Here is a 12000-nt window from a genome sequence, read left to right as displayed (position 1 = left end):
CTGCCAAAGGATTCCCGACCAAGTATTGAGTGCATAACTGAACATTATTATTTGATGGTTTTTTGTTTGTTATTAAAAAACACTTTTATTTGATTGGACGGGTGAAATATGCTAATTTATTGAGACAGGTTTTTTGGGTTATCAGGAGTTGTAGGCCAAAATCATCAGTATTAAAACAATAAAAGACCTGACAAATTTCAGTTGGTGGATAATGAATCTATAATATATGAAAGTTTAATTGTAATCATTACATTATGGTAAATAATGAAATTTAACACTATATGCTAATTTTTTGAGAAGGACCTGTATAGGTTATCACCGGGAATAAAATAAGAGGAAAAAAACTGCGAGTTTTGAACTGGTGACAGATCCATTTTTAATACCGGCTTTGCAGATGGGACCTAATCATTCTTGAGTCCCTGTTGCGTCTTGCACCAGTTGGGAGAGTTATTATTATAAAGAAAGGTTTCCTTATTGGAGCCGCTTCACAATTTGTATGTAGGGTACTTGAGATTTACCACAAAATTGGTTAATTATGCTAAGAAGTCTTATCTATTTCTTTAGTAGCAGGCATATAAATATTTGTCGAAAACTGGATTAATGGCTTCACTTGCAAAGACACCTGAACGATCGATAGCACTCACCTGACTCTTCGAGGAGATATACGTAATTCTCTTTGAGTGGATTCATTTTGAAGATGGCTGAGAGTGTAACATCACCTTGTCATCCTGTTAGATTTTCGGCCGATCTGACAAGTATAGTGAGAGAAATTGCAGAAAGTAACTTGTAAGAGCTATAGCAGCAAAAGATCTGTCAATGTTAGCAATTCCTTGTAATACAAACCAACATAAGAACTATGGAATTGACAAGAACTTTGCACAGTTAGTGCCAAAGGCAATTGGGAAGAATTGACTTGTACCAGGAGCCACAGAACCGGCTGTCATGTCAAGACCTAGTAATTGGCTTCATGGATATTGGATGCAATGGGTAGCATGAAGAAATGGAATGCCATGTGGGGATTTAGTCTTTATGGACAATTCTGATGAAGATACATTAAATAGAAGTAACATACCATTTTGAGATATACTGTACATAGGCATAAGTGGGCCAGCCATTTCAGCATTAGGACAATGCCCTAGTGCTCATGTCCAGAAATAAGAATGAAAAAAATGAAGAAAATAAAAAAAAGCTATATTTAAATAAATGCTACTCAAGTTTTCTTCTACTGACCCAATTGAAGTTGTTTATGGGTTCACGCTTCCAGTGATCTTATATGAAGAGATATTTATGCATAGATTTCATTCTTACCAACATTTGCACTCTGAAATTCGAGACATTTAAGCCCAACCCTAGGAACACCCCAAACACCCACATTTTCTGAGCGATTTTGTAAGCCCCAATATCTTACAGTTTGGTTCCTCGGACAGTCCCAACAAAATTTGACTGTTGGCAAGCATAGGATTTGTGCTACAAAATTTGCAATGCCTTATTGGGACGTCACAAAGAGTTCATAAAGATCTATAATTAAAGGGACGTGGTCAGGTCCCTAAGCCTCCTAAGCCACCACCATAATGATTAATAGTACTAAACTTGTGTATCCATCATGTTCTTGTTGTCCCATACAGTAGCTCTAATGTGCGCTAAGCCAAGTTTTATTCTTGTCTTCACATTTGCAAATTAGCCTGTATGCCGGTGCATCGCTTCACCTAAAGCAGTCTGGCCCTAAATTCTTTTATAATTTCTTATTTAGAAAAGAAAAAGAAGTGTGCAAATGCTAGAAGAGCAAAAATATCAATTTTCTTTAAATAAACGACACATTATTACAGTACAAAAAAAAAGTTAAAAATAATTGAAAAAGCTGAATGTCCAAACATAAATACACATTAGCTGAACAAATAAGGTATCCATAGCTCATATACAGTAGATGAGTATATCACAATATGCACAAAAGCTGCAATACCCGTGATATACAGCTCTGGCAAAAATTAAGAGACCATTGCAAAATTGTCAGTTTGATTTTTCTCTTTATAGGAATATTTTTGAGTAAAATGTAAATTGCTCTTTTATTCCATAAACTATCTCCGAATTTCCAAGCAATAAATTTTATATTTCTTTTCTGAAAAGGAGAAATGGTCAAAATTTTTAAAAAAACAGTGCTTTCAGACCTGAAGTAATGCAAAGAAAACAAGTTCATAATCATTTAGAAACAACAATACTAATGTTTTAACTCAGGAAGAGTTCAGAAATCAATATTTTGTGGAATAACCATGATTTTGAATCACATTTTTTATACGTCTTGGCATGCTTTCCACCAATCTTTCACACTGTTTCTGAAGCAAAAATGTAAGCAGTTCTTTTTATTTTGATGGCTTGTGACTATCCATCATCCTCTTGATTACATTCCAGAGGTTTTCAATGGGGTTCAGGTCTGGAGATTGGGCTGCCCATGACAGGGTTTTGATGTGGTGGTCTCTTAATTTTTGACACAGCAGTATATATTTTACTAAGGAATGCTTTTTGTCCCTCTATGGCTTAAAAGAAAAACACAATAGTTATCAAAGCCAGGATAAATGGAGTACCTGTATAAATGAAAACTGTTAAAAAAGAGATATGTTATATCAGAAGGTAAATGCCAAACATCATCATAGCAGATCTAATGCATCTGGACCCTAGAATAAGGCAAGAGAGGTGAATGAGGTATGATGACCCCACGCATATCACCACACCTGTTGTGGCTTCCTCAGGGGTAAGGGTGAGTAAATGTACCACATGGTGTCACCTTTATGAAGCACAAATCAAACAAAAATTAAAAACACATGTAAAATAAGTTTACCAGTAAGAGGCGGTGATGGGGGCCGGGAGTAACCAGTCAGCATCTGGAACTGGTATAAGCGTATGGGTTAGCTGGCTAGAGATGACTCTGTGCTGAGGTCAGTCGTGTGTCATTTACATAAATAAAATTGATATTTTTACTCAGTGATCTTCTGGTATTCGAACACTTCTTTTTCTTGTCTTGCTTTGTCATATACATAGTGTGTGCTAGAATGATTCTTTAAAATATCAGGTGGTGCCCTCATACCCATTGATATTCATCATGCCTTATTGGGTGCCATCCTTAAATGCCCAGCTTATGCCTGCAGAAATCTCCTGTCTAGTCTGTGATCGGAGGACAAAACCAATGAGAATATACTCAGATTTTTCCCGCATGCTCAGTTGCGAAGAACATTGTATGCATGCGCGAGATTCCCTGTGCTGCTGCTGCAGACGTCACCTGATCAATCGGCCATATGTTGAAGACAGTAATGCAAATAGTTCTTTGTACGAGATATCAAGGACATGCTTAGTATGCAGGTTTAATACTCTACATTGTTGCCGGGGCAGTTTGGGAAATTCGGGGGAATTACAAGTTCCCTTTAAACTTCATATTCCGCTATACAGGGTCCTGCATGTGGTATATCTGTCTGTGTGAACCCATAGATTTTAATAATTTCCCAATGAGCCCCTTTCATTTCCAGCTCCTTGTATTCTATGTTTCCTTTGTCGAGTAATTATAACATTTTCACACCTATTTTCATACTGTTCCATGTAGATGTGCCTTTTCTTCTTGAAGGTCACCCTCCATTGATACTACCCTCTTACTTTCTGCATGCTATTAAATTATACAAAGGAATAAATCATTAATTATCATTTATGCCACCATACCACCTCTGCAACAGCCTACCGTTTTTCTCCAGACCTTTGGCTGCCTGCCCGTCTCGGCAGAATTATAATGTAAGGCACAGATGTTGGCCTTGTGCGTTGTACTGTAGAGTCCTATAATGAACGTTCAGTGCAATAAATTATACTTTTCATATGCCGGCTGCAAAATAAAATGAACGAAAATATGTATCAAAGGGCATGCCCAAGTTGTAGTGCTGAAAACTTCTTACAACCTTGTAGTCCACTCCCAAGCAGATGCTAAGAGTGGAACATATGGCGGTTTGGTCAATAAAATCTGCATTACACTGCAATATCCACCACAGTGCTTTGGTCTGTCCCACTTTATCCAACTTCTGGTAAAGCTGAACACATCAATTTTGTAGTTTTATTTATCCTGTGAAAATTCAGAATTCGCAGGGAAGAGTTTCTGAGGTGCATTAGAGGTAACCCCAAGGTCACATTCCACAACTATTTAATGGAAATCTACCAGTAAGATCAATACCCCCAAAATGTATATGGGCATGCAGATCCATGAAATGTAAACCCATAGACACCTTTATATCTTCTATGTGTTGCTGTATTCCCATGACATTTGCATTTACATCTAAATGCAAATGAGGCATTTAGTGCTTTCGGTGTGACAATGCACTTATGGAGCTTCTCCCTCCCAAAGTTGTTTCCCCACCCAACACCAACATGACAAGGCACTTAAGGAGCTCCTCGCTCCCAATGTTGTTTCCCCACCCCACACCAGCCTCTTTAGCTTGATTGATAGTTTACTGTCTGATCTCCTTGCTCCTGGAAGCCGGATGACACACAGAAATTGAGGTCTAAATTAAGCTAAAGAGGCTAATGCTAGGCAGGAAAGCAACCTTGAAAGGCTAAAGTTCATAAAGTGCTCAGCCACGCCCAGAGCACTTAACACCTATAGATCTACGGCTATATCTCTGTAGTCTTATTTGAATTGTATATACATTTGAGGCTCTGGCAAAATATGTGTCCTGTACATCACACCAGACATGAATTGAAAGTATTTGTGTCCAGTAGGGGGGTTCTCTCATATATGCATTTTACCTTACGGCATATGAATGTCATTGAGTTGGGTCTCTTGCTCGGGAACGCCTCACAGTTAGTGTGGTCCTGCTCTGGCAGACTTCATAAAGCCAGTAGTGTCATAGTCATCCACTTTGAATGTAACTGGATACCTCTGGAGATATTAGCTATTCGAGGGTTTCACAAGCCAATTGCTTTGTCCAGATTATTTTTTGAGTAGGAGTTTTCCATAGAGGATCACTGAAAAAAATCTATATTTTTTAGGTACCTTATGCTTTCTTAGTTCTCACTAGGTAAGAAAACCGAACTGTTCCAAGGTCAACATTCTTACCTGTTGCTCTATACAGAGTTTTATGTCAAAACATTAAATCTTTGACCCAACAATCTAAAATAATTAACTCTACAGTTGCTCTTTGTCTTATTGCCAAGTTATACTTTGCCATTTTCAATGCCAAGGTCTCAGACTATGACTTCTTCAGACCAACTCCAGTCCTTCCTAACACTTCACACAGTACACTACCAACTCGCTCCTCTCTAAATGATGCCACAATTTCTCAATTCTGGGAACAGCTCTTCGGGGGTCATCACTTTCCATCCCTCCAGCCAACACCAAGCTCTTCTTGGGCCTGGCTAGAACCATGCACCGTCCCTAATCTGTTTTCTAGAAGCCTCTCATTCCTTTGTATATTCGCGGGAACACTCACATACAATAGAGAGGACACAATACACAATTTTTGTACACAGTGTAAATAAATAAAAATTAGCAGTCTCTCAAAATACTTTAGTCCTTTAAGTGATATTCAACACAAAGGATACTCAGCAGTCCATTATCGGTAAAAACAATTTATCCTCCTTAGAACTTTACATAAAACATTATTTAATTCCCTGCAGTATATTCACTTAACCTTCTCCATGATGCGATAATGACAGCTACTGTAATATAATGACCGTGGGTTTAAAGATCCATAATAGTTGAAAGATTTCTCCAAAATTTAAAAAAAGGTCGGCTATTCTTTTTTTTTTTTTTAAATAGCCCATCCAATGCTGTAGTATTGCAACTTACGGTGTAATCCTTTTTACGTTAGTGGGATTCAGTTCCAATGTCAGACACATGGACAAGAGAAAACAGCAGACTATTTTTCTATTTCTGGACAAACGCTTAAAATTATTGATATATAGATTTTGGGTCTTTTACTTTGGTGTAATAACTGTGGAACTAACACTCTATGACCATGTTAGTTTGCCTCTTTTTTTTTTGGCTCGAGTGCTGTCATGAGAGTATGAGAGTAAGGGCTTGTTTCCACTTGCGAGAAACACGTCCGTGTCTCGCATGTGGAAACCAAGCTGTGGCACCGGCACTCCAGAGCGGAGCATGCGGCCGCATAGCAACACATGGAGCTGCACGCTCCGCTCCAAAGTGCCGGCACCAGAGCTTGGTTTCCACATGCGAGACACGGACGTGTTTCTCGCAAGTGGAAACAAGCCCCAAGAGTGTGTTCACACGGTGATTTTTGTAATTTTTTTTCTGCATTAAAAAAAGAGTTAGCAGTACAAACATTGCATACATCTGCACATTTTTTATGCATGTTTTATGCATCGAATGGGTAAAAACAAATTCTGTAAAAACGCTGAAAGAATTGATATGCTGCGGTATAAAAAAAAAGCTCCAAAAATGAAAGATAAAAAAGCATCGTGTGAATGAGATTTTAAAAATCTCATTTATTTTGCTGCTTCTGTACAATGCTTCTTTTTTTTCGCCCAAAAAAGTACAGGAAAAAAAATGCAAGATTCTGCAAAAACGCTGAAAGAATTGATATGCCACGGTATAAAAAAGCTCTAAAATTGAAAGATAAAAAAAATTGCATGAATGAGATATTAAAAATCTCCTTTATTTTTCTGCTACTGTAAAAGGAAAAAATGCAGCACAAATGCTAGTCCTTCAATGCAGCAGATTTTTTGCACAAATTAAAAATAATATTTACGCTACGTAGGAACATGGCTTAAAACACCACTGTAAAAGCACGCATCCCATGACCATCACTAAATAAGGGTTTTTGTAGCTTGTTCAAATGCTTATTTTTGAGCATTTTTCGAACTGTCTCTGCAAATAATCCAGTTTTTCTTTGTTATATGGCTTTTGAATTGCACAATCCATTTGCAAGTGCGTTCTGCACAGGTTTATAATAGTCCTCGCAAATTTGTATGATTTAAATTGAACATGAATATGGAGAACATAATGTGCTGGAAGCATTAAGAGCCAGGCTGAGGGCAGCAGGCGCACTCTCCCGCTTGCCTACACATCTACGGCAAAGAATAATTATACACACAGAGACTGCTTAGTCACTCACAGTTTGATTCGTGCTGGCAAGTAAAGCAGCTCCACCGCTCTCATCGTTAATGTTATTAGTTAGACACTGAACTTCCAGGTTAGAAGTAATTATTTCTGTAATGAAAATGTACCCCAAATCCTTCAGGATAGGGGCGACTAAGGACAGGCAAGACCACTAAATCTCGTCAGGAGTTTTTTCTTTTTCTTTCTTTTTTTATGAAGTTGGCGATAATTTAATTGATGCTGTTTCTGGCTGCTTGCCAAGGAACTCTAAGGAAACAGGAGCGGAGTTCTTAATCTTAGCTTGGAATCAAGGGAATCACGTCGAGGCTTTGCTTTCTGCTAGATTGTGGTCCCTGGTCTATTCTCCATCATTACGTTTTATCTTGTCTTATTGCTAGCGACATATCTAAACCACAACTGGCATGCAGATAAGACGTGCGTGGTGAACAGTGATTGATTGCTGCTTGCGTGCTATTCATACTTCACGCTTCATAAAATTTCCCTACATCATTTGAGTATTTGTATGCGGTTTTTAATAATACATATTCAGATTGGGCCACTGCTACTAGTGGGGTACGACCGGGGCGCAGTATCGGACTCCGTTCTCTTTAATATATCTATTAATGACCTTGTAGAGACATTACACAAGAAAGTAGTTTTTTCGGCAGATTATACCAAACTGTGTAAAGTAATTAACACAATATATTTATACCCAGAAATGTTATTGTAACAAGAGGGCATTGTCTACATCTTGTGGAAAAAAGAGGTTTGTACACAGGGAGGACATACTTCATATACAGCTACCCAAAAGCTTAGCTGATCTGTTCCCTTAGCTGATTTCAACTATATACTGTGTCAAAGCCAAAAGCGATCACAGTTCTCCATCCTCTCTGCTGTCTGTTGGTTTCTTCATCTCTCTCCTCTAAGGAAAACAGACTTTGATGGAGCCATTCTCCCCCCAGCATCTGACTGTGCTTATATATATATATATATATATATATATTGCAGATGTTATGTTATTCATGTTTATTTTTTTGTGTGTATTGGAACAACACCAAAAAAGGAAAAAAAGAGCAAATTAGACATAATTTCACATTATACCCCCAAAATGGGCTGGACAAAATTGTTGGTACCTTTCCAAAATCGTGGGTAATCAACATTTGATGCTTGTTTAACCTCACCTGTGGCTAGTAACAAGTGTGGGGCAATATGAAAATCACACCTGAAACCAGATAAAAAGGGCAGAAGTCAACTCAATCTTTGTATTGTATGTATGTGTGTTCCACTCTAAGCATGGAGGACAGAAAGAGGAGAAGAGAACTGTCTGAGGACTTGAGAACCAAAATTGTTGAACAATATCAACAATCTCAAGGTTACTAGTCCATCTCCAGAGATCTTGATGTTCCTTGGTCCACGGTGAGCAACATAATCAAGAAGTTTACAACCCATGGAACTGTAGCTCATCTATCTGAATGTGGACACAGCCCCAATCAAGTTCCAAAGAAATTCCAGCTGTCTTACAGGCACAGAGTGCATCAGTGTCAACGTGAACTATCCGTCAACATTTGAATGAAATTAAACACTATGACAGGAGACCCAGGAGGACCCCACTGCTGACATAGAGACATAAAAAGCTAGACTGCAGTTTGCCAAAATGTTCATGAGTAATCCAAAACCTTCTGGGAGAGTGTTCTGTGGATAGATGTGTTAGGTGTCAAGTTCCCGCCAATGCACAGGAGGAATCTCAAACAATGTCCGCTGCGGTCTCCCATTCTCCTCCAGCCGCAGTGGAGCCTGCTCAGCGGAGACGTCGGTCCCAGCATCTGGCTCAAGCTGATACTGTGCGAATGGTTACTGCTGCCTTTCCAGGCTCTGCCTTTGTAGCCAGCACTGATCAGCAGCGAGTTGGCCTTTCTGGGACTAAGTCCTGCTTTTCCCATACTGATCATGCCATTGAGACGACCTCCTATTGGAGGTCGGGGGTCACATGCTCAGGTCCTGTTGCTGCTCCTATTGGACCATCAGGAAGGTCCCGGAGCGCTACTGCTATAAAAGGTTCGCATGGCCGTTCGGCCATGCGCTAGTGTAAACTTGCTAATGTGTGTGTGGATGTATTCCTGTCGATGAATGAAAGCTCCGAATCATTCCCATCCCTAGTGTTGTTGCCTGCTCGCGAATGGTGGAAGCTACCTAGTGCCAGACAGTGCTACTCTGCACATCCAGCACACAAATCAGTGTCTCTCTGCAGCGGCCACCAGTGCGGCGTCGTGCTCTTAATGCGCTTTCCTGGCCCTAGTTAGGGTGGTTAGTGGAGTCCGCCAGAGCGGCGCTGGACGCACTCTTGTGCAGTAATATTAGTTCAGTTCTATCGCTAACACCACAGTAGCGGTGTCGAGCGTAAGAGGTCTAGAGGAACTCTTTCCCCTTGTCTTGGGACAGAGTTCTGCGACTCTTTATTTGCACTCTCTGTGCGGTATCGCGGCCCTGTGTTTGCTTCCTTCATATCGGGTGAAGCTAGCCCGTGTGTGTTTTCTCATTATACCACCATCTAGTCCACCATTACCGAGCAGCAGGTGTCCTTTCTGCACGGTGGACCCCGGACTGCGAACGCACCTCATATCCTCTCTAATTATTATTTGGTGGGTTCCGCCAGTCCTAACAAGATGAGACCAAGATAGAGCTTTTTGGTAAAGCATGTGATTCTACTTTTACCGAAAATGGAATGAGGCCTACAAAGAAAAGAAGACGGCAGCTATAGTTAAATATGGTGGAGGTTGAAACATGTTTTGGGGTTGTTTTGCTGCCTTTAGAACTTGTTTCCTTGACTCTGTGCAAGGCATCAAGAAATCTGAAGATTTCCAATGGATTTTGGGTCACAGCTTAGTGCCCAGTGTCAGAAAGTTTGTATCCTAAGTCATGGGTCTTCCAGCAAGAGAATAACCCCAAACATACTTCAAGAAACACCCAGAAATGGATGGAAACAAAGAGCTGGAGAGTTCTAAGGTGGCCAGCAATGAGTCTGGATCTAAATTCCATTGAACACCTTTGAGACCTTTAGCAGTTTGCAAAAAAGAGTGCCCCCAAAATTCCTCTTGAGAGGTGTAAGAAGCTTGTTGATGATCATAGAAAGTGATTGATTGCAGTTATAAAAACTTTAACAGTGAGCCGCAGTCTGAATGCTTACGTTTGAAATAATTTTCTGCACCTGCTGAACTAAATGGTAGTCTTTGCAGAAATATTATACTAGTTGATGGAGATTTGTCTCTGCATACCTGTACAATCTTTTTCTATATTGGTCTTCTGTAGTGTGCAAGTTCTTAAGGCCAGGTGGGTCCGCTACTTCTCACTGCATCTCTGCTTTGTGCTTTTATGAGCAATTAATAGCTTTCCAGTGTTGATATTTGCGCAAATTTATTTTTGTTGAAAATATAATTCTTGTGAAAAATTTGGTGAAGTCGTCGAATTCGAATTTCAATAGATCTGCTTATCTCTACTCATTATACATACAGGACATATTAATAAGATAATGGTTATTTGAAAATCATCCCATTCAGTGATGGACTGGGGTGCCAAGGGCCCAACAGTAACCAACTCCAGGGCCCCACTTTTCAACTACATGCAAATGTGACATTCTCCTCAATCACAAATTTATATAACAATGAACTGGGTAGATTGGTAAATGAATAAGATGCCGCCTCTGTCTGTACATAGTGATTCAAGTGTATTGTGCCAAGTACTGCTCATATAAGAGGGTGGTGGCCTACTCCTGCACAGGGGCCCACCGGAGGATTCTCCTGTTCTCCTGTGGGCCAGTCCAAGCCTGATCCCATTAGAATAAGACACTCATGATAAGTTACCCAGTCGTTTGAAAGTCTTGTTATTGTGTCAAAGACTTGACCGGCATTACTATCCTCTATCCTATCCTCCAGTAAGCCATAAGAATAAATACAATTATATCAGTAACTATCATCTGAATTAACAAAAGGACTGCAATAACGGCAAAATGTTGCCCTTTTGCTTGTGACCAGACTCTAGAACTCTAAAACTATCAAAACTGAGATCCATATTTAATAAGTGACTTATATTCTGCATGACATTGACATTGACAGCAAGCATTACAAGGGGAAATCATCAGAGATTCTACTTGGGGTGGATAAATACATATGGGAATTGTAACTCATGTCAGCTGCCACAGATGGCTTGTCATCCGATGACTTGTGACCAAAACACGTCTTTATGTTAATTGTAAAATGTAATTAATCAGACATGGTAGCGATAATATTGGATAATGCATACAGAATTGATATTCGATTGTATTATGTTGGTGTTGTCTCTGCATGGCTGGTATTATTTGGCACTTTATATCTTTATTTAGGAATATGCATAGAAACGTTATTTTTTCCTACATATTTTGCTGTTATTTTTGCATCATACTGTTTGGACTTTATAATTTTTTTTTTTCCTAAGATCAAAATATTTATGTCCTTTCATTAGTATATGCTATCAGTACCAGATCAGTGAGGGTCGAACTTATGGCACCCCTGTTGATCCATTACATGAGGAGTCCATGGCTGCTCATCTCAGCTCTGTAGTTTTTTCAATGTTAACTTCAAACATCTGATCAGCAGGGGGGGCAAGTATAAGACCCTCACTGAACTGATATTGATGGTCTATTCTAACCTGGAAAGCAGATTAAAGGAATCCTGTCATGTTCCACAAGCAGTCCGATTTGTGGACAGGACGGTATAAAGGAGAAGCTGAGCAGAATGATGCTGTATGCAGATTTGTTGGAAAAGATTCAGTATAACTTGTATTTTATTCATTGAAACCCCTGGTGTTTGTGTGTATGAGTCCTACTTGTGATTGACAGCTGTTTCTAGAAGCACAATCACAGGAGGAAGACTGTCAATCACTCC

At 39.5% G+C, this 12000-nt stretch overlaps 1 protein-coding gene across 1 annotated transcript in view; it reads left to right on the top strand.

Moving 5' to 3' along the window:
• Positions 1 to 12000, top strand: part of CSRNP3 (cysteine and serine rich nuclear protein 3) — a 159925-nt gene that overhangs the window by 62050 nt on the left and 85875 nt on the right. The gene's annotated exons all lie outside the window — the stretch shown is intronic.

The sequence above is a fragment of the Ranitomeya variabilis genome, chromosome 7 (genome assembly GCF_051348905.1).
Source record: "Ranitomeya variabilis isolate aRanVar5 chromosome 7, aRanVar5.hap1, whole genome shotgun sequence".
Taxonomy (NCBI): domain Eukaryota; kingdom Metazoa; phylum Chordata; class Amphibia; order Anura; family Dendrobatidae; genus Ranitomeya; species Ranitomeya variabilis.
This window is presented reverse-complemented; position numbering and strand designations above follow the sequence as displayed.